The sequence below is a fragment of the Prionailurus bengalensis genome, chromosome B3 (genome assembly GCF_016509475.1).
Source record: "Prionailurus bengalensis isolate Pbe53 chromosome B3, Fcat_Pben_1.1_paternal_pri, whole genome shotgun sequence".
Taxonomy (NCBI): domain Eukaryota; kingdom Metazoa; phylum Chordata; class Mammalia; order Carnivora; family Felidae; genus Prionailurus; species Prionailurus bengalensis.
The window spans coordinates 142,098,121-142,104,005 of NC_057355.1; the positions used below are offsets into that span (position 1 = coordinate 142,098,121).

Sequence of the window (5,885 nt, forward strand, 5' to 3'; positions counted from 1 at the left end):
TCTCTCCCTCTCTTGCTGCCCTTCCCCCACTCTAAATAAATAAATAAATAAATAAATAAACTTAAAAAAAAGAAAAACAGACCAGGGTGTCTGGGTGGCTCAGTCAGTTAATGTCCAACTTTGGCTCAGGTCACGATCTCATAGTCCGTGAGTTCGAGCCCCACATCAGGCTCTGTGCTGACAGCTCGGAGCCTGGAGCCTGTTTCTGATTCTGTGTCTCTCTCTCTCTCTCTCTGACCCTCCCCCGTTCATGCTGTGTCTCTCTCTGTCTCAAAAATAAACATTAAAAAAAATTTTTTTTAATATGTTGATCTATTTTTGAGAGACGGAGTGTGCTTGAAGGAGGGGCAGAGAGAGAGGGAGACACAGAATCCGAAGCAGGCTCCAGGCTCCGAGCTGTCAGCACAGAGCCCGACAGGGGGCTCGAACCCATGAACCGCAAGATCATGACCTGAGCCGAAGTCGGATACTTAACCGACTGAGCCACCCAGGTGCCCCTTAAAAAAAATGTTTAAGATTAAAAAAAGTTAAATAGGTTAAGGAGAAGAATAGATACGTTGCAACAAAAATATTGAACTCTAAAACAGACATTTAAAAATCACACAGAATGCAGAAAAAAAAATGAACACTCCAGTGGATAACAGGAAAGAGTAATTTACGACCTGCGTAACAGGCAGAGAGGCTCCTGTGTCTGCTTCAGCAGCATATAGATGAAAATTGGAACGGTACGGAGAAGATTCGCGTGGGCCCTGCAGGAAGATGGCATGCAGATTCACGAGGTGTCCCGTGTTACAAAAAAAGAAGAAGAAACAAAGAGAAGCTCCAGTGTATTAAGTTGAACTCTCTGTAGGTCTGGAATGGTTGACTATCAACAATTTCATACAGTTTTACCTACAATGTCTCATACGCGTGGTGGAGAGGAAAACAATAAAGAATGTGGGAGGAAGACGTATCTGCAGAGCTGACAGCTGACAATTTTTCAGAATTGAAAACACATGGGTCCTCACGTCGACTCAAAACAGTAGAAATAAAGTGCGGTGGCTTTATCGAACATCTAAGACAAAGAGGAAAGCTTAAAAATCACCAGAGAGGGGGAAAAAAAATCACTAGAGAAAAGAGATGGGAAGGCTGAACCATAGCAGACCTCCTGCCATCACTTTTCAAGTCCAGAAGGCAAGGATACAATCTTATAAAAACTTACAGGAAACAATAAGCCCACCATCCGAGTGAGAGCTGGAAAAGACGTTTTGGATACACAAGGAAAAAGGCAAGACGTATCCACCCACAGACTCTCACTAAAGAAAAGTACTACAGCGATAAAGCAAAGTCCGAAAGGAGAGGGGTGCAGGAAGTGTGAGTCTACAAAATGGTAAACAGTTGAAAACCCAAGTAAATACTGATCGAAACGAAGTGAAAGTGACAAAAAGAAGAGTAAGAATAAGGCAGAACTAGGAGCGCCTGGGTGGCTCAGTCGGTTGAGTATCCGACTTCGGCTCGGGTCATGATCTCACGGTCCATGGGTTCGAGCCCCGCGTCGGGCTCTGTGCTGACAGCTCGGAGCCTGGAGCCTGCTTGGGATTCTGTGTCTCCCTCTCTGCCCCTCCCCCACTCTCAGTCTGTCTTTCTCTCTCCCTGAAGTAAATAAACATTAAAAAAAAGTTGGGAGGGCACCTGGGTGGCTCAGTCAGTTAAGCATCTAACTTCGGCTTGGGTCATGATCTCGCGGTTCGTGGGTTCGAGCCCCGCGTCGGGCTCTGTGCTGACAGCTCGGAGCCTGGAGCCTGCTTCGGATTCTGTGTCTCCCTCTCTCTCTGCCCCTAACCCACTCGCATTCTGTCTCTGTCTCTTCTCAAAAATAAATAAAACATTTTAAAAAGTTTTTTTTTTTTTTAAATAGGGCAGAACTAAAATATCAAACAACATTAACACTCGTTGAAGGAAGGAAGAGTTCAGAATTAAAAGCACTCTAAAGCCACTGAGGAGTTAGGGCAGAGGATACAGATAGTTGCACATTTTGCTAAATATTCACCTCAAAATTTTGAGGGCAACTGCTAAAAATATAAATGTAGAATGTATTTCTTCCAAACCCGTAGTTATAAAAAAAAAAAAATCAAATCAACCCTACAGACAGGTCTAAGCAAACTTTTTCTCTAAAGGGCCAGATGGTAAATATTTTCAGCTTTGACACCTGTATGGTTCCTATCAACTGTTTCAGCTCTGCCACAGTAATGCAAAAACAGCCATGGACAATATGGAAACCAATGAGCCTAACTATGTTTCAATAAAGTTTTATTTACAAAAATAAGTGGCAGGCCAGGTCTGGCCCTCAGGCCGTAATTTGCCACCTACTGTAATAGAAAGCAAACGAAAGGACAAAAGAGAGCAATCAAGAAAATTTTTATGTGTCAAAAGCAAAACAAAGCAAAAAGATAAGCACATTAAGAATCTCAGTGGAGGGGCGCCTGGGTGGCACAGTCGGTTAAGCGTCCGACTTCAGCCAGGTCGCAATCTCGCGGTCCGTGAGTTCGAGCCCCGCGTCGGGCTCTGGGCTGATGGCTCAGAGCCTGGAGCCTGTTTCCGATTCTGTGTCTCCCTCTCTCTCTGCCCCTCCCCCGTTCATGCTCTGTCTCTCTCTGTCCCAAAAATAAATTAAAAAATGTTGAAAAAAAAAATTAAAAAAAAAAGAATCTCAGTGGAAGTCAATGGATGACATTTATCTATTAGAATATCCACATTGCTGAAGGATATGTGCGAAACCACGTACATACAGTTTAAAACACAAAACGATACCATTTACCGTTTATGGATAGGTTCTTTCGTAGTACAAGTGCAGAGAAGAATGCATCCAATTCCAGATAGTGTGGTGCCCAAGGCAGCGAGCGAGAACAGATTTGGAGAAGGGTACAAATGGAACACCAATACAACTGATGAAGGTTTTGTTTCCGAAACAAGCAAAAAAGCCAAAGCCAGTCTAGCAAGACGTTAATACTCGTTTACTCTGGGTAGTGGGTATAATATGTATATGAGTTACATTTCTCTTCTCTTCTTAACTCTGAAAATGGTTCCTTTTTTGAGTCCTCATACATCTCATTTGAACTTTAGCGATCAGTAGGGGAGCAGTATCACAAACTAGACTTCCAGATGAGGACTTTGAAGTTCCGGACAAGCAAGAGACTTGGAAAAATGAGGCCGTGATCTTCTAACTCAATTAAACGCACTCTAGATATGGCATGGTGTTTCATGCGAACTTGAAGTCACCTGTTTTGCAAACACCCTACCTCCGTGATCCCTGGGACCCCCATCTTTACCAGACACTTATTCTCTTCCAATGGGTCTTCCTGCCTCAACCCCTTCCCACTCATCCTGTGCTCTGTAGACATTTATGGTGTGAAAATACGGCTTGAATCACACTACGCTCCACCTGTTCCGTGCCGGCTGTGGGCCTGAGGATACGAAAACAAAGGACACATAGTTCTCCATGTGGTTTAATTTCCAACTCAACCCACCTCTCCCTGGCCAAACGTTAACTTCTCGGAGGCTTCGTTGCTTGTCTTTGAAATGCTACCTGAGGTTTTTGTAAGAGCAGGATGAAATCACCTAGCAGATACCCGTTCTTACAGAAAGATTCCAAACTCCTGGGCATGGGGCCTTGTAGGTTCACCTAGATCACACAGGTCACATTTGAAAAAATCGGCATATTGTTCTGCACACACGTGGCCATCCCCAGCCAGTCACACACCCTCCGCAGGCCTCTGCTTCCCAGGCATTCAAGAACAGGTTGATCCGGACAATCTCTAACACTTTCAGCTCTGCCTTCTTGGGTCACCCACTGGGTTCCCCCGGGACCCACGAAAGCAGAGCCTTCCAGGCCCGTCTTATGCAAACATCAGCCCCAGCCACGGTGAAGAGTGTGGTGTCAGTGTTGGTATTACTCATGAGAAGTGGGATGTTGAGTTCCCTAGAAATGAAAAGGCTTATTTATCGAGGTGTGGGAAGGGGGGCCAGTGTTTTTGCTGCTGCTGTGGCTGCTGCCTACCACACCGGCCCCTGTCAGTTTCTGAATAGGCCCAGTTCCTCCCGCCACTGAGCCTTTGCACGCGCACCGCCCTCCCTTTGTGGAATACTCTTTTCCACCCCTTCACCTACTTAACGCCTACTCTGCTCTGTCACCAGGTCTCAGCTCAGTCTCAGTTTCCTCAGGGAAGCCCTCCCTGACTTCCAAGACTAGTCAGATTCTCTGATTCTGCATTCTCGTGGAGCGCTCTGTATCAGTCAGGTAGTGCCATGATCATGCTGCAAAACAAAACCACCTCAAAACTTAACACAGCCACCATGTGCTATCCCTAGAAGTCTGTGAGTCAGCTGGACACTTCTGCCAATGTGGGCCAGGCTCAGCTGATCTCAGGGGGGTTCACGCTTATATCTGGGGTCAGCTGGCGAGTCAAGGTTGGAAGCTGGTTCTGACACTGCCATGCTCCACATGGTCTCTTACCCACAGCAGGCTCACCCGGTCATGGTCTCCCTGCGGTGGCAAAAGCACGTAAGGCCTCTTGATGCCTAGACTTGGAATTGATATGGCATCGCTTTCACTGTGTCCCATTGACCAAAGCAAGTCACAGGCCATCCCATAGGCACAGAGCAGAGAAATGCCTTCCACCTCTTACTGGGAGGAACTGAAAAGCCACATTGCACGGGGAAAGGTGAGGAATTGGGGCCTTGTTTGCAATCAGTGTAACACACTCCCTTTTGAAGTAAACATCACAAACTTTCCCTTTGATTCGTGTGACGGTTATTATCTGACCCACTAAACTGTGCAGTGGGAGCAAGCAATAAACCTGTCTTGTAGTCAACCATTGTGACATTGGGGCTATTTGTTATACAGCATAACCTAACCTATCCTGACCGGTACAAATGTCTACAGCTGCCCACAAACCCCAAACCTCCAGCTCTGTTCCTAGCCTATAATATCAATGAAAATGCACATGTTTAGAGGTTAGCACTCTGACCCTAACTGAGATTCTTAGTACAGTGGGCACTTTTATGTGTGCCGAGCATCTATGGTGTAATTATATTTCTTCACACACAGAGGTTCTCTAAGAACAGAGGATACTGGGAGAGGGATCAGGAGTTGGCACAAACGGATCCCTCACTTGATGGTTTTGATTCCACACCAGCTACTCATCTCCACAAACATTAACATGTGCTTACTGTTCCAGGCCTGTGCCAAACCCTAGGCATAGAAAGGGGAGATGCCCATCACTTAGTGGATAATCGGGTCCAGCTCCCTGATGAAGCAGATGTTGAGCACAAGACTTTATACCAGTTGCTGGGGCAGAGCCACGGATTGGTAACGGCTCCCCTAAACTATGTCCGTGTCAAGGCTAAATCCACCCAGTGTCCATTGATAACAACCATCCATCCACCCGTTCATTCAATATCTTGAGCGCTTGCCATATGCTGTTCCGGAACGCCTGTACTAGGCACTGAGGGTAGGCTGGAGAACAAGGACGGCTGGACACCTGCCCTGTGAAGCGTCCAGTCTGGTGAGGAGTGGACCAAGGTAGACAAAGCTATCCAAGGAGGCAGACCTCAGAATCACCACAAGTGCTTTGGGGCCACCCTTCTTCCGCATTTGTAGCAGTATCTGTAGGAAGTTCTCCAGAAGCTGCTTCCACAGCAGGGTTTGGAAGCACTTCAGGACTGGACTGGAAAGGGTGCTAGCCTGGCAGTGAGGAGTCCTGGGCACCCCTCCCGGAGGAGGAGACCAGCGTCCAATAGCAAACGTGGTTGGATCCACAAACCTCAGAGGAGCTCCGACGGGGTCTGCAGAGCCCTGCCGTGGACAGAGATTCATGGTGTATTTTCCCTGCCACATCCACATGCCA

At 46.7% G+C, this 5,885-nt stretch overlaps 1 non-coding gene across 1 annotated transcript; it reads left to right on the forward strand.

Annotated features, from left to right (window-relative positions):
• Nucleotides 1-691: 691 nt before the first annotated feature.
• LOC122469727 lies at nt 692-794 on the forward strand. The gene has a single exon (XR_006293616.1). It is a non-coding gene; the product is annotated as a U6 spliceosomal RNA (small nuclear RNA).
• The last annotated feature ends 5,091 nt before the right edge of the window (nt 795-5,885 follow it).